The sequence below is a fragment of the Rhinoderma darwinii genome, unplaced genomic scaffold (genome assembly GCF_050947455.1).
Source record: "Rhinoderma darwinii isolate aRhiDar2 unplaced genomic scaffold, aRhiDar2.hap1 Scaffold_4530, whole genome shotgun sequence".
In the NCBI taxonomy this organism is placed as follows: Eukaryota; Metazoa; Chordata; class Amphibia; order Anura; family Rhinodermatidae; genus Rhinoderma; species Rhinoderma darwinii.
This window is the reverse complement of record NW_027463956.1, coordinates 34,457-58,797: the sequence shown is the minus strand read 5'-3', so window position 1 is coordinate 58,797 and position 24,341 is coordinate 34,457. Positions and strand designations below refer to the sequence as shown.

Genomic DNA, 24,341 nt, shown 5'->3' with positions numbered 1-24,341 from the left:
AGTCACTCAGTGTTGCCTGAGAGGGCAACACTGCAACAGCCGGCCGCCAGGCTGTCTTTTTTTTGCACAGCTAGTTGCCTCCAGGAGGCCACAAGAGGGAGACAAGGGACTGCAAAATGGAAAATAGGCATCCACCAACTTTACAGAAAACTTCTCCTTGCTCCTACAACCTCCATCCTTGCACAGTTTGTTATTCTTCTAGGTAACATAGTAACAAATCCAAATTGCTGCTCTCTTTGTAGGCAAGCAAGGCTTTGTTGCAACTGCAATTCTTACTTCTTCTTGAAATGTAGGGACGACAGTACATTCCATCACATCCATCTAGTGTACACAGGTAGGTCCATTGTGGCGGGCAGGCGAGCGGGCGGGCTGCTTTATTGGCTGTTTGCTGTTCCCCTACTCCACTCCACTATTTGACTGTTGTCCTGCATCAATCAATCAATCAAACAATCAATCAATCAATCAATCAATCAATCAATCAATCAATCAATCAATCAGTGGCTGGCTCAGGTGCAGCTCTTTAACTTACCTAAAAGGGAGGGCGGAGAGAAGACAAGGAAGGTGAATGAGGTGTTCCAATGTGAAATGCCGGAAACACAGAAACACAGACGACACACAACAAGAGGTGGCAATCTATTCATTAATTGCATTTAATCAATGAGCTCATTATCACTCATGCATTGTCCAACAGGTGTTGAAATAATGGGATTAAAAGGGGAGATCCCTTCAGAAAGACAGAAACAATAGCAAAGACAAAAAACACTTTTGGAATCTGCTTTTAGTCAACACATAAGGAAAGGGTGCACCGGCCCTGGAAATACTGCAATACCAGGTCAATGCGTGGAGTGGACAGAGCAAGCTCTATTTCCATCTCCCTGTTCTAAAAATCCATTTAATATATGGTCCCCAGATAGGGGACGTATCAGATATTAAACTGATAAGAACAGATACTACACTTGATCTTAGCCAAAAGGCCGAGAAGCGATAACCCGAACGGGCCGCGCGTTGCCCGAGCCTGCCCGATACTGCTGTTCAGCCCTTGCAGCGATTCAGCCTACTTCTAGGCAATTCCATGGGGCCCTGCAGGCTCACACACTCACAGCTACACGGGAGGTGAATAAAGGCCGGAGAGGAAGCCAGACAGGATTTGCTTCTTTTGCTTGCACCACAATGCAGTGCTGAAAGAGGAGGAATCTACATAAAAACGCCTTCCTGGCAACGCCCAAATGCCCTGCTGCCATGCAGATAAACACTGGCAGCGGCAGCAAGTGCATGCCCACAGCCACCCCTTGTTCCTTCACACCTTGTATCAGCTGTAATCCAGTCCAGTCCAGTGCTGCCTGCTGAGCAGCACTGACCAACACTGCCTGGGCCCAGGCTTTTATCTCTGAGGCCCCATTATGATGTCAGAAAGCTGGCTCTGGAATCCTGAGGGCTCCACTATGACACGTGCAAAGTTCCGTCTGAACTTTATATAAGACGGTGAGGCTCAGTCAGTCACTCAGTGTTGCCTGAGAGGGCAACACTGCAACAGCCGGCCGCCAGGCTGTCTTTTTTTTGCACAGCTAGTTGCCTCCAGGAGGCCACAAGAGGGAGACAAGGGACTGCAAAATGGAAAATAGGCATCCACCAACTTTACAGACAACTTCTCCTTGCTCCTACAACCTCCATCCTTGCACAGTTTGTTATTCTTCTAGGTAACATAGTAACAAATCCAAATTGCTGCTCTCTTTGTAGGCAAGCAAGGCTTTGTTGCAACTGCAATTCTTACTTCTTCTTGAAATGTAGGGACGACAGTACATTCCATCACATCCATCTAGTGTACACAGGTAGGTCCATTGTGGCGGGCAGGCGAGCGGGCGGGCTGCTTTATTGGCTGTTTGCTGTTCCCCTACTCCACTCCACTATTTGACTGTTGTGCTGCATCAATCAATCAATCAATCAATCAATCAATCAATCAATCAATCAATCAGTGGCTGGCTCAGGTGCAGCTCTTTAACTTACCTAAAAGGGAGGGCGGAGAGAAGACAAGGAAGGTGAATGAGGTGTTCCAATGTGAAATGCCGGAAACACAGAAACACAGACGACACACAACAAGAGGTGGCAATCTATTCATTAATTGCATTTAATCAATGAGCTCATTATCACTCATGCATTGTCCAACAGGTGTTGAAATAATGGGATTAAAAGGGGAGATCCCTTCAGAAAGACAGAAACAATAGCAAAGACAAAAAACACTTTTGGAATCTGCTTTTAGTCAACACATAAGGAAAGGGTGCACCGGTCCTGGAAATACTGCAATACCAGGTCAATGCGTGGAGTGGACAGAGCAAGCTCTATTTCCATCTCCCTGTTCTAAAAATCCATTTAATATATGGTCCCCAGATAGGGGACGTATCAGATATTAAACTGATAAGAACAGATACTACACTTGATCTTAGCCAAAAGGCCGAGAAGCGATAACCCGAACGGGCCGCGCGTTGCCCGAGCCTGCCCGATACTGCTGTTCAGCCCTTGCAGCGATTCAGCCTACTTCTAGGCAATTCCATGGGGCCCTGCAGGCTCACACACTCACAGCTACACGGGAGGTGAATAAAGGCCGGAGAGGAAGCCAGACAGGATTTGCTTCTTTTGCTTGCACCACAATGCAGTGCTGAAAGAGGAGGAATCTACATAAAAACGCCTTCCTGGCAACGCCCAAATGCCCTGCTGCCATGCAGATAAACACTGGCAGCGGCAGCAAGTGCATGCCCACAGCCACCCCTTGTTCCTTCACACCTTGTATCAGCTGTAATCCAGTCCAGTCCAGTGCTGCCTGCTGAGCAGCACTGACCAACACTGCCTGGGCCCAGGCTTTTATCTCTGAGGCCCCATTATGATGTCAGAAAGCTGGCTCTGGAATCCTGAGGGCTCCACTATGACACGTGCAAAGTTCCGTCTGAACTTTATATAAGACGGTGAGGCTCAGTCAGTCACTCAGTGTTGCCTGAGAGGGCAACACTGCAACAGCCGGCCGCGAGGCTGTCTTTTTTTTGCACAGCTAGTTGCCTCCAGGAGGCCACAAGAGGGAGACAAGGGACTGCAAAATGGAAAATAGGCATCCACCAACTTTACAGACAACTTCTCCTTGCTCCTACAACCTCCATCCTTGCACAGTTTGTTATTATTCTAGGTAACATAGTAACAAATCCAAATTGCTGCTCTCTTTGTAGGCAAGCAAGGCTTTGTTGCAACTGCAATTCTTACTTCTTCTTGAAATGTAGGGACGACAGTACATTCCATCACATCCATCTAGTGTACACAGGTAGGTCCATTGTGGCGGGCAGGCGAGCGGGCGGGCTGCTTTATTGGCTGTTTGCTGTTCCCCTACTCCACTCCACTATTTGACTGTTGTGCTGCATCAATCAATCAATCAATCAATCAATCAATCAATCAATCAATCAATCAATCAATCAGTGGCTGGCTCAGGTGCAGCTCTTTAACTTACCTAAAAGGGAGGGCGGAGAGAAGACAAGGAAGGTGAATGAGGTGTTCCAATGTGAAATGCCGGAAACACAGAAACACAGACGACACACAACAAGAGGTGGCAATCTATTCATTAATTGCATTTAATCAATGAGCTCATTATCACTCATGCATTGTCCAACAGGTGTTGAAATAATGGGATTAAAAGGGGAGATCCCTTCAGAAAGACAGAAACAATAGCAAAGACAAAAAACACTTTTGGAATCTGCTTTTAGTCAACACATAAGGAAAGGGTGCACCGGTCCTGGAAATACTGCAATACCAGGTCAATGCGTGGAGTGGACAGAGCAAGCTCTATTTCCATCTCCCTGTTCTAAAAATCCATTTAATATATGGTCCCCAGATAGGGGACGTATCAGATATTAAACTGATAAGAACAGATACTACACTTGATCTTAGCCAAAAGGCCGAGAAGCGATAACCCGAACGGGCCGCGCGTTGCCCGAGCCTGCCCGATACTGCTGTTCAGCCCTTGCAGCGATTCAGCCTACTTCTAGGCAATTCCATGGGGCCCTGCAGGCTCACACACTCACAGCTACACGGGAGGTGAATAAAGGCCGGAGAGGAAGCCAGACAGGATTTGCTTCTTTTGCTTGCACCACAATGCAGTGCTGAAAGAGGAGGAATCTACATAAAAACGCCTTCCTGGCAACGCCCAAATGCCCTGCTGCCATGCAGATAAACACTGGCAGCGGCAGCAAGTGCATGCCCACAGCCACCCCTTGTTCCTTCACACCTTGTATCAGCTGTAATCCAGTCCAGTCCAGTGCTGCCTGCTGAGCAGCACTGACCAACACTGCCTGGGCCCAGGCTTTTATCTCTGAGGCCCCATTATGATGTCAGAAAGCTGGCTCTGGAATCCTGAGGGCTCCACTATGACACGTGCAAAGTTCCGTCTGAACTTTATATAAGACGGTGAGGCTCAGTCAGTCACTCAGTGTTGCCTGAGAGGGCAACACTGCAACAGCCGGCCGCCAGGCTGTCTTTTTTTTGCACAGCTAGTTGCCTCCAGGAGGCCACAAGAGGGAGACAAGGGACTGCAAAATGGAAAATAGGCATCCACCAACTTTACAGACAACTTCTCCTTGCTCCTACAACCTCCATCCTTGCACAGTTTGTTATTCTTCTAGGTAACATAGTAACAAATCCAAATTGCTGCTCTCTTTGTAGGCAAGCAAGGCTTTGTTGCAACTGCAATTCTTACTTCTTCTTGAAATGTAGGGACGACAGTACATTCCATCACATCCATCTAGTGTACACAGGTAGGTCCATTGTGGCGGGCAGGCGAGCGGGCGGGCTGCTTTATTGGCTGTTTGCTGTTCCCCTACTCCACTCCACTATTTGACTGTTGTGCTGCATCAATCAATCAATCAATCAATCAATCAATCAATCAATCAATCAATCAATCAATCAGTGGCTGGCTCAGGTGCAGCTCTTTAACTTACCTAAAAGGGAGGGCGGAGAGAAGACAAGGAAGGTGAATGAGGTGTTCCAATGTGAAATGCCGGAAACACAGAAACACAGACGACACACAACAAGAGGTGGCAATCTATTCATTAATTGCATTTAATCAATGAGCTCATTATCACTCATGCCACTCATGCATTGTCCAACAGGTGTTGAAATAATGGGATTAAAAGGGGAGATCCCTTCAGAAAGACAGAAACAATAGCAAAGACAAAAAACACTTTTGGAATCTGCTTTTAGTCAACACATAAGGAAAGGGTGCACCGGTCCTGGAAATACTGCAATACCAGGTCAATGCGTGGAGTGGACAGAGCAAGCTCTATTTCCATCTCCCTGTTCTAAAAATCCATTTAATATATGGTCCCCAGATAGGGGACGTATCAGATATTAAACTGATAAGAACAGATACTACACTTGATCTTAGCCAAAAGGCCGAGAAGCGATAACCCGAACGGGCCGCGCGTTGCCCGAGCCTGCCCGATACTGCTGTTCAGCCCTTGCAGCGATTCAGCCTACTTCTAGGCAATTCCATGGGGCCCTGCAGGCTCACACACTCACAGCTACACGGGAGGTGAATAAAGGCCGGAGAGGAAGCCAGACAGGATTTGCTTCTTTTGCTTGCACCACAATGCAGTACTGAAAGAGGAGGAATCTACATAAAAACGCCTTCCTGGCAACGCCCAAATGCCCTGCTGCCATGCAGATAAACACTGGCAGCGGCAGCAAGTGCATGCCCACAGCCACCCCTTGTTCCTTCACACCTTGTATCAGCTGTAATCCAGTCCAGTCCAGTGCTGCCTGCTGAGCAGCACTGACCAACACTGCCTGGGCCCAGGCTTTTATCTCTGAGGCCCCATTATGATGTCAGAAAGCTGGCTCTGGAATCCTGAGGGCTCCACTATGACACGTGCAAAGTTCCGTCTGAACTTTATATAAGACGGTGAGGCTCAGTCAGTCACTCAGTGTTGCCTGAGAGGGCAACACTGCAACAGCCGGCCGCCAGGCTGTCTTTTTTTTGCACAGCTAGTTGCCTCCAGGAGGCCACAAGAGGGAGACAAGGGACTGCAAAATGGAAAATAGGCATCCACCAACTTTACAGACAACTTCTCCTTGCTCCTACAACCTCCATCCTTGCACAGTTTGTTATTCTTCTAGGTAACATAGTAACAAATCCAAATTGCTGCTCTCTTTGTAGGCAAGCAAGGCTTTGTTGCAACTGCAATTCTTACTTCTTCTTGAAATGTAGGGACGACAGTACATTCCATCACATCCATCTAGTGTACACAGGTAGGTCCATTGTGGCGGGCAGGCGAGCGGGCGGGCTGCTTTATTGGCTGTTTGCTGTTCCCCTACTCCACTCCACTATTTGACTGTTGTGCTGCATCAATCAATCAATCAATCAATCAATCAATCAATCAATCAATCAGTGGCTGGCTCAGGTGCAGCTCTTTAACTTACCTAAAAGGGAGGGCGGAGAGAAGACAAGGAAGGTGAATGAGGTGTTCCAATGTGAAATGCCGGAAACACAGAAACACAGACGACACACAACAAGAGGTGGCAATCTATTCATTAATTGCATTTAATCAATGAGCTCATTATCACTCATGCATTGTCCAACAGGTGTTGAAATAATGGGATTAAAAGGGGAGATCCCTTCAGAAAGACAGAAACAATAGCAAAGACAAAAAACACTTTTGGAATCTGCTTTTAGTCAACACATAAGGAAAGGGTGCACCGGTCCTGGAAATACTGCAATACCAGGTCAATGCGTGGAGTGGACAGAGCAAGCTCTATTTCCATCTCCCTGTTCTAAAAATCCATTTAATATATGGTCCCCAGATAGGGGACGTATCAGATATTAAACTGATAAGAACAGATACTACACTTGATCTTAGCCAAAAGGCCGAGAAGCGATAACCCGAACGGGCCGCGCGTTGCCCGAGCCTGCCCGATACTGCTGTTCAGCCCTTGCAGCGATTCAGCCTACTTCTAGGCAATTCCATGGGGCCCTGCAGGCTCACACACTCACAGCTACACGGGAGGTGAATAAAGGCCGGAGAGGAAGCCAGACAGGATTTGCTTCTTTTGCTTGCACCACAATGCAGTGCTGAAAGAGGAGGAATCTACATAAAAACGCCTTCCTGGCAACGCCCAAATGCCCTGCTGCCATGCAGATAAACACTGGCAGCGGCAGCAAGTGCATGCCCACAGCCACCCCTTGTTCCTTCACACCTTGTATCAGCTGTAATCCAGTCCAGTCCAGTGCTGCCTGCTGAGCAGCACTGACCAACACTGCCTGGGCCCAGGCTTTTATCTCTGAGGCCCCATTATGATGTCAGAAAGCTGGCTCTGGAATCCTGAGGGCTCCACTATGACACGTGCAAAGTTCCGTCTGAACTTTATATAAGACGGTGAGGCTCAGTCAGTCACTCAGTGTTGCCTGAGAGGGCAACACTGCAACAGCCGGCCGCCAGGCTGTCTTTTTTTTGCACAGCTAGTTGCCTCCAGGAGGCCACAAGAGGGAGACAAGGGACTGCAAAATGGAAAATAGGCATCCACCAACTTTACAGACAACTTCTCCTTGCTCCTACAACCTCCATCCTTGCACAGTTTGTTATTCTTCTAGGTAACATAGTAACAAATCCAAATTGCTGCTCTCTTTGTAGGCAAGCAAGGCTTTGTTGCAACTGCAATTCTTACTTCTTCTTGAAATGTAGGGACGACAGTACATTCCATCACATCCATCTAGTGTACACAGGTAGGTCCATTGTGGCGGGCAGGCGAGCGGGCGGGCTGCTTTATTGGCTGTTTGCTGTTCCCCTACTCCACTCCACTATTTGACTGTTGTGCTGCATCAATCAATCAATCAATCAATCAATCAATCAATCAATCAATCAGTGGCTGGCTCAGGTGCAGCTCTTTAACTTACCTAAAAGGGAGGGCGGAGAGAAGACAAGGAAGGTGAATGAGGTGTTCCAATGTGAAATGCCGGAAACACAGAAACACAGACGACACACAACAAGAGGTGGCAATCTATTCATTAATTGCATTTAATCAATGAGCTCATTATCACTCATGCATTGTCCAACAGGTGTTGAAATAATGGGATTAAAAGGGGAGATCCCTTCAGAAAGACAGAAACAATAGCAAAGACAAAAAACACTTTTGGAATCTGCTTTTAGTCAACACATAAGGAAAGGGTGCACCGGTCCTGGAAATACTGCAATACCAGGTCAATGCGTGGAGTGGACAGAGCAAGCTCTATTTCCATCTCCCTGTTCTAAAAATCCATTTAATATATGGTCCCCAGATAGGGGACGTATCAGATATTAAACTGATAAGAACAGATACTACACTTGATCTTAGCCAAAAGGCCGAGAAGCGATAACCCGAACGGGCCGCGCGTTGCCCGAGCCTGCCCGATACTGCTGTTCAGCCCTTGCAGCGATTCAGCCTACTTCTAGGCAATTCCATGGGGCCCTGCAGGCTCACACACTCACAGCTACACGGGAGGTGAATAAAGGCCGGAGAGGAAGCCAGACAGGATTTGCTTCTTTTGCTTGCACCACAATGCAGTGCTGAAAGAGGAGGAATCTACATAAAAACGCCTTCCTGGCAACGCCCAAATGCCCTGCTGCCATGCAGATAAACACTGGCAGCGGCAGCAAGTGCATGCCCACAGCCACCCCTTGTTCCTTCACACCTTGTATCAGCTGTAATCCAGTCCAGTCCAGTGCTGCCTGCTGAGCAGCACTGACCAACACTGCCTGGGCCCAGGCTTTTATCTCTGAGGCCCCATTATGATGTCAGAAAGCTGGCTCTGGAATCCTGAGGGCTCCACTATGACACGTGCAAAGTTCCGTCTGAACTTTATATAAGACGGTGAGGCTCAGTCAGTCACTCAGTGTTGCCTGAGAGGGCAACACTGCAACAGCCGGCCGCCAGGCTGTCTTTTTTTTGCACAGCTAGTTGCCTCCAGGAGGCCACAAGAGGGAGACAAGGGACTGCAAAATGGAAAATAGGCATCCACCAACTTTACAGACAACTTCTCCTTGCTCCTACAACCTCCATCCTTGCACAGTTTGTTATTCTTCTAGGTAACATAGTAACAAATCCAAATTGCTGCTCTCTTTGTAGGCAAGCAAGGCTTTGTTGCAACTGCAATTCTTACTTCTTCTTGAAATGTAGGGACGACAGTACATTCCATCACATCCATCTAGTGTACACAGGTAGGTCCATTGTGGCGGGCAGGCGAGCGGGCGGGCTGCTTTATTGGCTGTTTGCTGTTCCCCTACTCCACTCCACTATTTGACTGTTGTGCTGCATCAATCAATCAATCAATCAATCAATCAATCAATCAATCAATCAATCAATCAGTGGCTGGCTCAGGTGCAGCTCTTTAACTTACCTAAAAGGGAGGGCGGAGAGAAGACAAGGAAGGTGAATGAGGTGTTCCAATGTGAAATGCCGGAAACACAGAAACACAGACGACACACAACAAGAGGTGGCAATCTATTCATTAATTGCATTTAATCAATGAGCTCATTATCACTCATGCATTGTCCAACAGGTGTTGAAATAATGGGATTAAAAGGGGAGATCCCTTCAGAAAGACAGAAACAATAGCAAAGACAAAAAACACTTTTGGAATCTGCTTTTAGTCAACACATAAGGAAAGGGTGCACCGGTCCTGGAAATACTGCAATACCAGGTCAATGCGTGGAGTGGACAGAGCAAGCTCTATTTCCATCTCCCTGTTCTAAAAATCCATTTAATATATGGTCCCCAGATAGGGGACGTATCAGATATTAAACTGATAAGAACAGATACTACACTTGATCTTAGCCAAAAGGCCGAGAAGCGATAACCCGAACGGGCCGCGCGTTGCCCGAGCCTGCCCGATACTGCTGTTCAGCCCTTGCAGCGATTCAGCCTACTTCTAGGCAATTCCATGGGGCCCTGCAGGCTCACACACTCACAGCTACACGGGAGGTGAATAAAGGCCGGAGAGGAAGCCAGACAGGATTTGCTTCTTTTGCTTGCACCACAATGCAGTGCTGAAAGAGGAGGAATCTACATAAAAACGCCTTCCTGGCAACGCCCAAATGCCCTGCTGCCATGCAGATAAACACTGGCAGCGGCAGCAAGTGCATGCCCACAGCCACCCCTTGTTCCTTCACACCTTGTATCAGCTGTAATCCAGTCCAGTCCAGTGCTGCCTGCTGAGCAGCACTGACCAACACTGCCTGGGCCCAGGCTTTTATCTCTGAGGCCCCATTATGATGTCAGAAAGCTGGCTCTGGAATCCTGAGGGCTCCACTATGACACGTGCAAAGTTCCGTCTGAACTTTATATAAGACGGTGAGGCTCAGTCAGTCACTCAGTGTTGCCTGAGAGGGCAACACTGCAACAGCCGGCCGCCAGGCTGTCTTTTTTTTGCACAGCTAGTTGCCTCCAGGAGGCCACAAGAGGGAGACAAGGGACTGCAAAATGGAAAATAGGCATCCACCAACTTTACAGACAACTTCTCCTTGCTCCTACAACCTCCATCCTTGCACAGTTTGTTATTCTTCTAGGTAACATAGTAACAAATCCAAATTGCTGCTCTCTTTGTAGGCAAGCAAGGCTTTGTTGCAACTGCAATTCTTACTTCTTCTTGAAATGTAGGGACGACAGTACATTCCATCACATCCATCTAGTGTACACAGGTAGGTCCATTGTGGCGGGCAGGCGAGCGGGCGGGCTGCTTTATTGGCTGTTTGCTGTTCCCCTACTCCACTCCACTATTTGACTGTTGTGCTGCATCAATCAATCAATCAATCAATCAATCAATCAATCAATCAATCAATCAGTGGCTGGCTCAGGTGCAGCTCTTTAACTTACCTAAAAGGGAGGGCGGAGAGAAGACAAGGAAGGTGAATGAGGTGTTCCAATGTGAAATGCCGGAAACACAGAAACACAGACGACACACAACAAGAGGTGGCAATCTATTCATTAATTGCATTTAATCAATGAGCTCATTATCACTCATGCATTGTCCAACAGGTGTTGAAATAATGGGATTAAAAGGGGAGATCCCTTCAGAAAGACAGAAACAATAGCAAAGACAAAAAACACTTTTGGAATCTGCTTTTAGTCAACACATAAGGAAAGGGTGCACCGGTCCTGGAAATACTGCAATACCAGGTCAATGCGTGGAGTGGACAGAGCAAGCTCTATTTCCATCTTCCTGTTCTAAAAATCCATTTAATATATGGTCCCCAGATAGGGGACGTATCAGATATTAAACTGATAAGAACAGATACTACACTTGATCTTAGCCAAAAGGCCGAGAAGCGATAACCCGAACGGGCCGCGCGTTGCCCGAGCCTGCCCGATACTGCTGTTCAGCCCTTGCAGCGATTCAGCCTACTTCTAGGCAATTCCATGGGGCCCTGCAGGCTCACACACTCACAGCTACACGGGAGGTGAATAAAGGCCGGAGAGGAAGCCAGACAGGATTTGCTTCTTTTGCTTGCACCACAATGCAGTGCTGAAAGAGGAGGAATCTACATAAAAACGCCTTCCTGGCAACGCCCAAATGCCCTGCTGCCATGCAGATAAACACTGGCAGCGGCAGCAAGTGCATGCCCACAGCCACCCCTTGTTCCTTCACACCTTGTATCAGCTGTAATCCAGTCCAGTCCAGTGCTGCCTGCTGAGCAGCACTGACCAACACTGCCTGGGCCCAGGCTTTTATCTCTGAGGCCCCATTATGATGTCAGAAAGCTGGCTCTGGAATCCTGAGGGCTCCACTATGACACGTGCAAAGTTCCGTCTGAACTTTATATAAGACGGTGAGGCTCAGTCAGTCACTCAGTGTTGCCTGAGAGGGCAACACTGCAACAGCCGGCCGCCAGGCTGTCTTTTTTTTGCACAGCTAGTTGCCTCCAGGAGGCCACAAGAGGGAGACAAGGGACTGCAAAATGGAAAATAGGCATCCACCAACTTTACAGACAACTTCTCCTTGCTCCTACAACCTCCATCCTTGCACAGTTTGTTATTCTTCTAGGTAACATAGTAACAAATCCAAATTGCTGCTCTCTTTGTAGGCAAGCAAGGCTTTGTTGCAACTGCAATTCTTACTTCTTCTTGAAATGTAGGGACGACAGTACATTCCATCACATCCATCTAGTGTACACAGGTAGGTCCATTGTGGCGGGCAGGCGAGCGGGCGGGCTGCTTTATTGGCTGTTTGCTGTTCCCCTACTCCACTCCACTATTTGACTGTTGTGCTGCATCAATCAATCAATCAATCAATCAATCAATCAATCAATCAATCAATCAATCAATCAATCAATCAGTGGCTGGCTCAGGTGCAGCTCTTTAACTTACCTAAAAGGGAGGGCGGAGAGAAGACAAGGAAGGTGAATGAGGTGTTCCAATGTGAAATGCCGGAAACACAGAAACACAGACGACACACAACAAGAGGTGGCAATCTATTCATTAATTGCATTTAATCAATGAGCTCATTATCACTCATGCATTGTCCAACAGGTGTTGAAATAATGGGATTAAAAGGGGAGATCCCTTCAGAAAGACAGAAACAATAGCAAAGACAAAAAACACTTTCGGAATCTGCTTTTAGTCAACACATAAGGAAAGGGTGCACCGGTCCTGGAAATACTGCAATACCAGGTCAATGCGTGGAGTGGACAGAGCAAGCTCTATTTCCATCTCCCTGTTCTAAAAATCCATTTAATATATGGTCCCCAGATAGGGGACGTATCAGATATTAAACTGATAAGAACAGATACTACACTTGATCTTAGCCAAAAGGCCGAGAAGCGATAACCCGAACGGGCCGCGCGTTGCCCGAGCCTGCCCGATACTGCTGTTCAGCCCTTGCAGCGATTCAGCCTACTTCTAGGCAATTCCATGGGGCCCTGCAGGCTCACACACTCACAGCTACACGGGAGGTGAATAAAGGCCGGAGAGGAAGCCAGACAGGATTTGCTTCTTTTGCTTGCACCACAATGCAGTGCTGAAAGAGGAGGAATCTACATAAAAACGCCTTCCTGGCAACGCCCAAATGCCCTGCTGCCATGCAGATAAACACTGGCAGCGGCAGCAAGTGCATGCCCACAGCCACCCCTTGTTCCTTCACACCTTGTATCAGCTGTAATCCAGTCCAGTCCAGTGCTGCCTGCTGAGCAGCACTGACCAACACTGCCTGGGCCCAGGCTTTTATCTCTGAGGCCCCATTATGATGTCAGAAAGCTGGCTCTGGAATCCTGAGGGCTCCACTATGACACGTGCAAAGTTCCGTCTGAACTTTATATAAGACGGTGAGGCTCAGTCAGTCACTCAGTGTTGCCTGAGAGGGCAACACTGCAACAGCCGGCCGCCAGGCTGTCTTTTTTTTGCACAGCTAGTTGCCTCCAGGAGGCCACAAGAGGGAGACAAGGGACTGCAAAATGGAAAATAGGCATCCACCAACTTTACAGACAACTTCTCCTTGCTCCTACAACCTCCATCCTTGCACAGTTTGTTATTCTTCTAGGTAACATAGTAACAAATCCAAATTGCTGCTCTCTTTGTAGGCAAGCAAGGCTTTGTTGCAACTGCAATTCTTACTTCTTCTTGAAATGTAGGGACGACAGTACATTCCATCACATCCATCTAGTGTACACAGGTAGGTCCATTGTGGCGGGCAGGCGAGCGGGCGGGCTGCTTTATTGGCTGTTTGCTGTTCCCCTACTCCACTCCACTATTTGACTGTTGTGCTGCATCAATCAATCAATCAATCAATCAATCAATCAATCAATCAATCAATCAATCAATCAGTGGCTGGCTCAGGTGCAGCTCTTTAACTTACCTAAAAGGGAGGGCGGAGAGAAGACAAGGAAGGTGAATGAGGTGTTCCAATGTGAAATGCCGGAAACACAGAAACACAGACGACACACAACAAGAGGTGGCAATCTATTCATTAATTGCATTTAATCAATGAGCTCATTATCACTCATGCATTGTCCAACAGGTGTTGAAATAATGGGATTAAAAGGGGAGATCCCTTCAGAAAGACAGAAACAATAGCAAAGACAAAAAACACTTTTGGAATCTGCTTTTAGTCAACACATAAGGAAAGGGTGCACCGGTCCTGGAAATACTGCAATACCAGGTCAATGCGTGGAGTGGACAGAGCAAGCTCTATTTCCATCTCCCTGTTCTAAAAATCCATTTAATATATGGTCCCCAGATAGGGGACGTATCAGATATTAAACTGATAAGAACAGATACTACACTTGATCTTAGCCAAAAGGCCGAGAAGCGATAACCCGAACGGGCCGCGCGTTGCCCGAGCCTGCCCGATACTGCTGTTCAGCCCTTGCAGCGATTCAGCCTACTTCTAGGCAATTCCATGGGGCCCTGCAGGCTCACACACTCACAGCTACACGGGAGGTGAATAAAGGCCGGAGAGGAAGCCAGACAGGATTTGCTTCTTTTGCTTGCACCACAATGCAGTGCTGAAAGAGGAGGAATCTACATAAAAACGCCTTCCTGGCAACGCCCAAATGCCCTGCTGCCATGCAGATAAACACTGGCAGCGGCAGCAAGTGCATGCCCACAGCCACCCCTTGTTCCTTCACACCTTGTATCAGCTGTAATCCAGTCCAGTCCAGTGCTGCCTGCTGAGCAGCACTGACCAACACTGCCTGGGCCCAGGCTTTTATCTCTGAGGCCCCATTATGATGTCAGAAAGCTGGCTCTGGAATCCTGAGGGCTCCACTATGACACGTGCAAAGTTCCGTCTGAACTTTATATAAGACGGTGAGGCTCAGTCAGTCACTCAGTGTTGCCTGAGAGGGCAACACTGCAACAGCCGGCCGCCAGGCTGTCTTTTTTTTGCACAGCTAGTTGCCTCCAGGAGGCCACAAGAGGGAGACAAGGGACTTCAAAATGGAAAATAGGCATCCACCAACTTTACAGACAACTTCTCCTTGCTCCTACAACCTCCATCCTTGCACAGTTTGTTATTCTTCTAGGTAACATAGTAACAAATCCAAATTGCTGCTCTCTTTGTAGGCAAGCAAGGCTTTGTTGCAACTGCAATTCTTACTTCTTCTTGAAATGTAGGGACGACAGTACATTCCATCACATCCATCTAGTGTACACAGGTAGGTCCATTGTGGCGGGCAGGCGAGCGGGCGGGCTGCTTTATTGGCTGTTTGCTGTTCCCCTACTCCACTCCACTATTTGACTGTTGTGCTGCATCAATCAATCAATCAATCAATCAATCAATCAATCAATCAATCAATCAGTGGCTGGCTCAGGTGCAGCTCTTTAACTTACCTAAAAGGGAGGGCGGAGAGAAGACAAGGAAGGTGAATGAGGTGTTCCAATGTGAAATGCCGGAAACACAGAAACACAGACGACACACAACAAGAGGTGGCAATCTATTCATTAATTGCATTTAATCAATGAGCTCATTATCACTCATGCATTGTCCAACAGGTGTTGAAATAATGGGATTAAAAGGGGAGATCCCTTCAGAAAGACAGAAACAATAGCAAAGACAAAAAACACTTTTGGAATCTGCTTTTAGTCAACACATAAGGAAAGGGTGCACCGGTCCTGGAAATACTGCAATACCAGGTCAATGCGTGGAGTGGACAGAGCAAGCTCTATTTCCATCTCCCTGTTCTAAAAATCCATTTAATATATGGTCCCCAGATAGGGGACGTATCAGATATTAAACTGATAAGAACAGATACTACACTTGATCTTAGCCAAAAGGCCGAGAAGCGATAACCCGAACGGGCCGCGCGTTGCCCGAGCCTGCCCGATACTGCTGTTCAGCCCTTGCAGCGATTCAGCCTACTTCTAGGCAATTCCATGGGGCCCTGCAGGCTCACACACTCACAGCTACACGGGAGGTGAATAAAGGCCGGAGAGGAAGCCAGACAGGATTTGCTTCTTTTGCTTGCACCACAATGCAGTGCTGAAAGAGGAGGAATCTACATAAAAACGCCTTCCTGGCAACGCCCAAATGCCCTGCTGCCATGCAGATAAACACTGGCAGCGGCAGCAAGTGCATGCCCACAGCCACCCCTTGTTCCTTCACACCTTGTATCAGCTGTAATCCAGTCCAGTCCAGTGCTGCCTGCTGAGCAGCACTGACCAACACTGCCTGGGCCCAGGCTTTTATCTCTGAGGCCCCATTATGATGTCAGAAAGCTGGCTCTGGAATCCTGAGGGCTCCACTATGACACGTGCAAAGTTCCGTCTGAACTTTATATAAGACGGTGAGGCTCAGTCAGTCACTCAGTGTTGCCTGAGAGGGCAACACTGCAACAGCCGGCCGCCAGGCTGTCTTTTTTTTGCACAGCTAGTTGCCTTCAGGAGGCCACAAGAGGGAGACAAGGGACTGCAAAATGGAAAATAGGCATCCACCAACTTTACAGACAACTTCTCCTTGCTCCTACAACCTCCATCCTTGCACAGTTTGTTATTCTTCTAGGTAACATAGTAACAAATCCAAATTGCTGCTCTCTTTGTAGGCAAGCAAGGCTTTGTTGCAACTGCAATTCTTACTTCTTCTTGAAATGTAGGGACGACAGTACATTCCATCACATCCATCTAGTGTACACAGGTAGGTCCATTGTGGCGGGCAGGCGAGCGGGCGGGCTGCTTTATTGGCTGTTTGCTGTTCCCCTACTCCACTCCACTATTTGACTGTTGTGCTGCATCAATCAATCAATCAATCAATCAATCAATCAATCAGTGGCTGGCTCAGGTGCAGCTCTTTAACTTACCTAAAAGGGAGGGCGGAGAGAAGACAAGGAAGGTGAATGAGGTGTTCCAATGTGAAATGCCGGAAACACAGAAACACAGACGACACACAACAAGAGGTGGCAATCTATTCATTAATTGCATTTAATCAATGAGCTCATTATCACTCATGCATTGTCCAACAGGTGTTGAAATAATGGGATTAAAAGGGGAGATCCCTTCAGAAAGACAGAAACAATAGCAAAGACAAAAAACACTTTTGGAATCTGCTTTTAGTCAACACATAAGGAAAGGGTGCACCGGTCCTGGAAATACTGCAATACCAGGTCAATGCGTGGAGTGGACAGAGCAAGCTCTATTTCCATCTCCCTGTTCTAAAAATCCATTTAATATATGGTCCCCAGATAGGGGACGTATCAGATATTAAACTGATAAGAACAGATACTACACTTGATCTTAGCCAAAAGGCCGAGAAGCGATAACCCGAACGGGCCGCGCGTTGCCCGAGCCTGCCCGATACTGCTGTTCAGCCCTTGCAGCGATTCAGCCTACTTCTAGGCAATTCCATGGGGCCCTGCAGGCTCACACACTCACAGCTACACGGGAGGTGAATAAAGGCCGGGGAGGAAGCCAGACAGGATTTGCTTCTTTTGCTTGCACCACAATGCAGTGCTGAAAGAGGAGGAATCTACATAAAAACGCCTTCCTGGCAACGCCCAAATGCCCTGCTGCCATGCAGATAAACACTGGCAGCGGCAGCAAGTGCATGCCCACAGCCACCCCTTGTTCCTTCACACCTTGTATCAGCTGTAATCCAGTCCAGTCCAGTGCTGCCTGCTGAGCAGCACTGACCAACACTGCCTGGGCCCAGGCTTTTATCTCTGAGGCCCCATTATGATGTCAGAAAGCTGGCTCTGGAATCCTGAGGGCTCCACTATGACACGTGCAAAGTTCCGTCTGAACTTTATATAAGACGGTGAGGCTCAGTCAGTCACTCAGTGTTGCCTGAGAGGGCAACACTGCAACAGCCGGCCGCCAGGCTGTCTTTTTTTTGCACAGCTAGTTGCCTCCAGGAGGCCACAAGAGGGAGACAAGGGACTGCAAAATGGAAAATAGGCATCCACCAACTTTACAGACAACTTCTCCTTGCTCCTACAACCTCCATCCTTGCACAGTTTGTTATTCTTCTAGGTAACATAGTAACAAATCCAAATTGCTGCTCTCTTTGTAGGCAAGCAAGGCTTTGTTGCAACTGCAATTCTTACTTCTTCTTGAAATGTAGGGACGACAGTACATTCCATCACATCCATCTAGTGTACACAGGATGGTCCATTGTGGCGGGCAGGCGAGCGGGCGGGCTGCTTTATTGGCTGTTTGCTGTTCCCCTACTCCACTCCACTATTTGACTGTTGTGCTGCATCAATCAATCAATCAATCAATCAATCAATCAATCAATCAATCAATCAATCAATCAGTGGCTGGCTCAGGTGCAGCTCTTTAACTTACCTAAAAGGGAGGGCGGAGAGAAGACAAGGAAGGTGAATGAGGTGTTCCAATGTGAAATGCCGGAAACACAGAAACACAGACGACACACAACAAGAGGTGGCAATCTATTCATTAATTGCATTTAATCAATGAGCTCATTATCACTCATGCATTGTCCAACAGGTGTTGAAATAATGGGATTAAAAGGGGAGATCCCTTCAGAAAGACAGAAACAATAGCAAAGACAAAAAACACTTTTGGAATCTGCTTTTAGTCAACACATAAGGAAAGGGTGCACCGGTCCTGGAAATACTGCAATACCAGGTCAATGCGTGGAGTGGACAGAGCAAGCTCTATTTCCATCTCCCTGTTCTAAAAATCCATTTAATATATGGTCCCCAGATAGGGGACGTATCAGATATTAAACTGATAAGAACAGATACTACACTTGATCTTAGCCAAAAGGCCGAGAAGCGATAACCCGAACGGGCCGCGCGTTGCCCGAGCCTGCCCGATACTGCTGTTCAGCCCTTGCAGCGATTCAGCCTACTTCTAGGCAATTCCATGGGGCCCTGCAGGCTCACACACTCACAGCTACACGGGAGGTGAATAAAGGCCGGGGAGGAAGCCAGACAGGATTTGCTTCTTTTGCTTGCACCACAATGCAGTGCTGAAAGAGGAGGAATCTACATAAAAACGCCTTCCTGGCAACGCCCAAATGCCCTGCTGCCATGCAGATAAACACTGGCAGCGGCAGCAAGTGCATGCCCACAGCCACCCCTTGTTCCTTCACACCTTGTATCAGCTGTAATCCAGTCCAGTCCAGTGCTGCCTGCTGAGCAGCACTGACCAACACTGCCTGGGCCCAGGCTTTTATCTCTGAGGCCCCATTATGATGTCAGAAAGCTGGCTCTGGAATCCTGAGGGCTCCACTATGACACGTGCAAAGTTCCGTCTGAACTTTATATAAGACGGTGAGGCTCAGTCAGTCACTCAGTGTTGCCTGAGAGGGCAACACTGCAACAGCCGGCCGCCAGGCTGTCTTTTTTTTGCACAGCTAGTTGCCTCCAGGAGGCCACAAGAGGGAGACAAGGGACTGCAAAATGGAAAATAGGCATCCACCAACTTTACAGACAACTTCTCCTTGCTCCTACAACCTCCATCCTTGCACAGTTTGTTATTCTTCTAGGTAACATAGTAACAAATCCAAATTGCTGCTCTCTTTGTAGGCAAGCAAGGCTTTGTTGCAACTGCAATTCTTACTTCTTCTTGAAATGTAGGGACGACAGTACATTCCATCACATCCATCTAGTGTACACAGGATGGTCCATTGTGGCGGGCAGGCGAGCGGGCGGGCTGCTTTATTGGCTGTTTGCTGTTCCCCTACTCCACTCCACTATTTGACTGTTGTGCTGCATCAATCAATCAATCAATCAATCAATCAATCAATCAATCAATCAATCAATCAATCAATCAGTGGCTGGCTCAGGTGCAGCTCTTTAACTTACCTAAAAGGGAGGGCGGAGAGAAGACAAGGAAGGTGAATGAGGTGTTCCAATGTGAAATGCCGGAAACACAGAAACACAGACGACACACAACAAGAGGTGGCAATCTATTCATTAATTGCATTTAATCAATGAGCTCATTATCACTCATGCATTGTCCAACAGGTGTTGAAATAATGGGATTAAAAGGGGAGATCCCTTCAGAAAGACAGAAACAATAGCAAAGACAAAAAACACTTTTGGAATCTGCTTTTAGTCAACACATAAGGAAAGGGTGCACCGGTCCTGGAAATACTGCAATACCAGGTCAATGCGTGGAGTGGACAGAGCAAGCTCTATTTCCATCTCCCTGTTCTAAAAATCCATTTAATATATGGTCCCCAGATAGGGGACGTATCAGATATTAAACTGATAAGAACAGATACTACACTTGATCTTAGCCAAAAGGCCGAGAAGCGATAACCCGAACGGGCCGCGCGTTGCCCGAGCCTGCCCGATACTGCTGTTCAGCCCTTGCAGCGATTCAGCCTACTTCTAGGCAATTCCATGGGGCCCTGCAGGCTCACACACTCACAGCTACACGGGAGGTGAATAAAGGCCGGAGAGGAAGCCAGACAGGATTTGCTTCTTTTGCTTGCACCACAATGCAGTGCTGAAAGAGGAGGAATCTACATAAAAACGCCTTCCTGGCAACGCCCAAATGCCCTGCTGCCATGCAGATAAACACTGGCAGCGGCAGCAAGTGCATGCCCACAGCCACCCCTTGTTCCTTCACACCTTGTATCAGCTGTAATCCAGTCCAGTCCAGTGCTGCCTGCTGAGCAGCACTGACCAACACTGCCTGGGCCCAGGATTTTATCTCTGAGGCCCCATTATGATGTCAGAAAGCTGGCTCTGGAATCCTGAGGGCTCCACTATGACACGTGCAAAGTTCCGTCTGAACTTTATATAAGACGGTGAGGCTCAGTCAGTCACTCAGTGTTGCCTGAGAGGGCAACACTGCAACAGCCGGCCGCCAGGCTGTCTTTTTTTTGCACAGCTAGTTGCCTCCAGGAGGCCACAAGAGGGAGACAAGGGACTGCAAAATGGAAAATAGGCATCCACCAACTTTACAGACAACTTCTCCTTGCTCCTACAACCTCCATCCTTGCACAGTTTGTTATTCTTCTAGGTAACATAGTAACAAATCCAAATTGCTGCTCTCTTTGTAGGCAAGCAAGGCTTTGTTGCAACTGCAATTCTTACTTCTTCTTGAAATGTAGGGACGACAGTACATTCCATCACATCCATCTAGTGTACACAGGTAGGTCCATTGTGGCGGGCAGGCGAGCGGGCGGGCTGCTTTATTGGCTGTTTGCTGTTCCCCTACTCCACTCCACTATTTGACTGTTGTGCTGCATCAATCAATCAATCAATCAATCAATCAATCAATCAATCAATCAATAAATCAATCAGTGGCTGGCTCAGGTGCAGCTCTTTAACTTACCTAAAAGGGAGGGCGGAGAGAAGACAAGGAAGGTGAATGAGGTGTTCCAATGTGAAATGCCGGAAACACAGAAACACAGACGACACACAACAAGAGGTGGCAATCTATTCATTAATTGCATTTAATCAATGAGCTCATTATCACTCATGCATTGTCCAACAGGTGTTGAAATAATGGGATTAAAAGGGGAGATCCCTTCAGAAAGACAGAAACAATAGCAAAGACAAAAAACACTTTTGGAATCTGCTTTTAGTCAACACATAAGGAAAGGGTGCACCGGTCCTGGAAATACTGCAATACCAGGTCAATGCGTGGAGTGGACAGAGCAAGCTCTATTTCCATCTCCCTGTTCTAAAAATCCATTTAATATATGGTCCCCAGATAGGGGACGTATCAGATATTAAACTGATAAGAACAGATACTACACTTGATCTTAGCCAAAAGGCCGAGAAGCGATAACCCGAACGGGCCGCGCGTTGCCCGAGCCTGCCCGATACTGCTGTTCAGCCCTTGCAGCGATTCAGCCTACTTCTAGGCAATTCCATGGGGCCCTGCAGGCTCACACACTCACAGCTACACGGGAGGTGAATAAAGGCCGGAGAGGAAGCCAGACAGGATTTGCTTCTTTTGCTTGCACCACAATGCAGTGCTGAAAGAGGAGGAATCTACATAAAAACGCCTTCCTGGCAACGCCCAAATGCCCTGCTGCCATGCAGATAAACACTGGCAGCGGCAGCAAGTGCATGCCCACAGCCACCCCTTGTTCCTTCACACCTTGTATCAGCTGTAATCCAGTCCAGTCCAGTGCTGCCTGCTGAGCAGCACTGACCAACACTGCCTGGGCCCAGGCTTTTATCTCTGAGGCCCCATTATGATGTCAGAAAGCTGGCTCTGGAATCCTGAGGGCTCCACTATGACACGTGCAAAGTTCCGTCTGAACTTTATATAAGACGGTGAGGCTCAGTCAGTCACTCAGTGTTGCCTGAGAGGGCAACACTGCAACAGCCGGCCGCCAGGCTGTCTTTTTTTTGCACAGCTAGTTGCCTCCAGGAGGCCACAAGAGGGAGACAAGGGACTGCAAAATGGAAAATAGGCATCCACCAACTTTACAGACAACTTCTCCTTGCTCCTACAACCTCCATCCTTGCACAGTTTGTTATTCTTCTAGGTAACATAGTAACAAATCCAAATTGCTGCTCTCTTTGTAGGCAAGCAAGGCTTTGTTGCAACTGCAATTCTTACTTCTTCTTGAAATGTAGGGACGACAGTACATTCCATCACATCCATCTAGTGTACACAGGTAGGTCCATTGTGGCGGGCAGGCGAGCGGGCGGGCTGCTTTATTGGCTGTTTGCTGTTCCCCTACTCCACTCCACTATTTGACTGTTGTGCTGCATCAATCAATCAATCAATCAATCAATCAATCAATCAATCAATCAATCAGTGGCTGGCTCAGGTGCAGCTCTTTAACTTACCTAAAAGGGAGGGCGGAGAGAAGACAAGGAAGGTGAATGAGGTGTTCCAATGTGAAATGCCGGAAACACAGAAACACAGACGACACACAACAAGAGGTGGCAATCTATTCATTAATTGCATTTAATCAATGAGCTCATTATCACTCATGCATTGTCCAACAGGTGTTGAAATAATGGGATTAAAAGGGGAGATCCCTTCAGAAAGACAGAAACAATAGCAAAGACAAAAAACACTTTTGGAATCTGCTTTTAGTCAACACATAAGGAAAGGGTGCACCGGTCCTGGAAATACTGCAATACCAGGTCAATGCGTGGAGTGGACAGAGCAAGCTCTATTTCCATCTCCCTGTTCTAAAAATCCATTTAATATATGGTCCCCAGATAGGGGACGTATCAGATATTAAACTGATAAGAACAGATACTACACTTGATCTTAGCCAAAAGGCCGAGAAGCGATAACCCGAACGGGCCGCGCGTTGCCCGAGCCTGCCCGATACTGCTGTTCAGCCCTTGCAGCGATTCAGCCTACTTCTAGGCAATTCCATGGGGCCCTGCAGGCTCACACACTCACAGCTACACGGGAGGTGAATAAAGGCCGGACAGGAAGCCAGACAGGATTTGCTTCTTTTGCTTGCACCACAATGCAGTGCTGAAAGAGGAGGAATCTACATAAAAACGCCTTCCTGGCAACGCCCAAATGCCCTGCTGCCATGCAGATAAACACTGGCAGCGGCAGCAAGTGCATGCCCACAGCCACCCCTTGTTCCTTCACACCTTGTATCAGCTGTAATCCAGTCCAGTCCAGTGCTGCCTGCTGAGCAGCACTGACCAACACTGCCTGGGCCCAGGCTTTTATCTCTGAGGCCCCATTATGATGTCAGAAAGCTGGCTCTGGAATCCTGAGGGCTCCACTATGACACATGCAAAGTTCCGTCTGAACTTTATATAAGACGGTGAGGCTCAGTCAGTCACTCAGTGTTGCCTGAGAGGGCAACACTGCAACAGCCGGCCGCCAGGCTGTCTTTTTTTTGCACAGCTAGTTGCCTCCAGGAGGCCACAAGAGGGAGACAAGGGACTGCAAAATGGAAAATAGGCATCCACCAACTTTACAGACAACTTCTCCTTGCTCCTACAACCTCCATCCTTGCACAGTTTGTTATTCTTCTAGGTAACATAGTAACAAATCCAAATTGCTGCTCTCTTTGTAGGCAAGCAAGGCTTTGTTGCAACTGCAATTCTTACTTCTTCTTGAAATGTAGGGACGACAGTACATTCCATCACATCCATCTAGTGTACACAGGTAGGTCCATTGTGGCGGGCAGGCGAGAGGGCGGGCTGCTTTATTGGCTGTTTGCTGTTCCCCTACTCCACTCCACTATTTGACTGTTGTGCTGCATCAATCAATCAATCAATCAATCAATCAATCAATCAATCAATCAATCAATCAGTGGCTGGCTCAGGTGCAGCTCTTTAACTTACCTAAAAGGGAGGGCGGAGAGAAGACAAGGAAGGTGAATGAGGTGTTCCAATGTGAAATGCCGGAAACACAGAAACACAGACGACACACAACAAGAGGTGGCAATCTATTCATTAATTGCATTTAATCAATGAGCTCATTATCACTCA

At 47.7% G+C, this 24,341-nt stretch overlaps 16 non-coding genes across 16 annotated transcripts; all 16 read right to left on the bottom strand.

Moving 5' to 3' along the window:
* Positions 1-795: 795 nt before the first annotated feature.
* On the bottom strand, positions 796-986 carry LOC142717060 (U2 spliceosomal RNA). The gene has a single exon (XR_012871736.1). It is a non-coding gene; the product is annotated as a U2 spliceosomal RNA (small nuclear RNA).
* Positions 987-2,270: 1,284 nt separating this feature from the next.
* On the bottom strand, positions 2,271-2,461 carry LOC142717095 (U2 spliceosomal RNA). The gene has a single exon (XR_012871768.1). It is a non-coding gene; the product is annotated as a U2 spliceosomal RNA (small nuclear RNA).
* Positions 2,462-3,753: 1,292 nt separating this feature from the next.
* On the bottom strand, positions 3,754-3,944 carry LOC142717094 (U2 spliceosomal RNA). The gene has a single exon (XR_012871767.1). It is a non-coding gene; the product is annotated as a U2 spliceosomal RNA (small nuclear RNA).
* Positions 3,945-5,245: 1,301 nt separating this feature from the next.
* Positions 5,246-5,436, bottom strand: LOC142717093 (U2 spliceosomal RNA). Its single transcript, XR_012871766.1, has one exon. It is a non-coding gene; the product is annotated as a U2 spliceosomal RNA (small nuclear RNA).
* Positions 5,437-6,716: 1,280 nt separating this feature from the next.
* On the bottom strand, positions 6,717-6,907 carry LOC142717092 (U2 spliceosomal RNA). Its single transcript, XR_012871765.1, has one exon. It is a non-coding gene; the product is annotated as a U2 spliceosomal RNA (small nuclear RNA).
* A 1,280-nt stretch (positions 6,908-8,187) lies between these two features.
* LOC142717091 (U2 spliceosomal RNA) lies at positions 8,188-8,378 on the bottom strand. The gene has a single exon (XR_012871764.1). It is a non-coding gene; the product is annotated as a U2 spliceosomal RNA (small nuclear RNA).
* A 1,288-nt stretch (positions 8,379-9,666) lies between these two features.
* LOC142717090 (U2 spliceosomal RNA) lies at positions 9,667-9,857 on the bottom strand. Its single transcript, XR_012871763.1, has one exon. It is a non-coding gene; the product is annotated as a U2 spliceosomal RNA (small nuclear RNA).
* A 1,284-nt stretch (positions 9,858-11,141) lies between these two features.
* LOC142717064 (U2 spliceosomal RNA) lies at positions 11,142-11,332 on the bottom strand. Its single transcript, XR_012871740.1, has one exon. It is a non-coding gene; the product is annotated as a U2 spliceosomal RNA (small nuclear RNA).
* Positions 11,333-12,632: 1,300 nt separating this feature from the next.
* Positions 12,633-12,823, bottom strand: LOC142717089 (U2 spliceosomal RNA). Its single transcript, XR_012871762.1, has one exon. It is a non-coding gene; the product is annotated as a U2 spliceosomal RNA (small nuclear RNA).
* Positions 12,824-14,115: 1,292 nt separating this feature from the next.
* On the bottom strand, positions 14,116-14,306 carry LOC142717088 (U2 spliceosomal RNA). Its single transcript, XR_012871761.1, has one exon. It is a non-coding gene; the product is annotated as a U2 spliceosomal RNA (small nuclear RNA).
* A 1,284-nt stretch (positions 14,307-15,590) lies between these two features.
* Positions 15,591-15,781, bottom strand: LOC142717085 (U2 spliceosomal RNA). Its single transcript, XR_012871759.1, has one exon. It is a non-coding gene; the product is annotated as a U2 spliceosomal RNA (small nuclear RNA).
* A 1,272-nt stretch (positions 15,782-17,053) lies between these two features.
* LOC142717084 (U2 spliceosomal RNA) lies at positions 17,054-17,244 on the bottom strand. Its single transcript, XR_012871758.1, has one exon. It is a non-coding gene; the product is annotated as a U2 spliceosomal RNA (small nuclear RNA).
* A 1,292-nt stretch (positions 17,245-18,536) lies between these two features.
* On the bottom strand, positions 18,537-18,727 carry LOC142717083 (U2 spliceosomal RNA). Its single transcript, XR_012871757.1, has one exon. It is a non-coding gene; the product is annotated as a U2 spliceosomal RNA (small nuclear RNA).
* Positions 18,728-20,023: 1,296 nt separating this feature from the next.
* LOC142717082 (U2 spliceosomal RNA) lies at positions 20,024-20,214 on the bottom strand. Its single transcript, XR_012871756.1, has one exon. It is a non-coding gene; the product is annotated as a U2 spliceosomal RNA (small nuclear RNA).
* A 1,292-nt stretch (positions 20,215-21,506) lies between these two features.
* LOC142717081 (U2 spliceosomal RNA) lies at positions 21,507-21,697 on the bottom strand. Its single transcript, XR_012871755.1, has one exon. It is a non-coding gene; the product is annotated as a U2 spliceosomal RNA (small nuclear RNA).
* Positions 21,698-22,981: 1,284 nt separating this feature from the next.
* LOC142717080 (U2 spliceosomal RNA) lies at positions 22,982-23,172 on the bottom strand. The gene has a single exon (XR_012871754.1). It is a non-coding gene; the product is annotated as a U2 spliceosomal RNA (small nuclear RNA).
* Between the last annotated feature and the right edge of the window lie 1,169 nt (positions 23,173-24,341).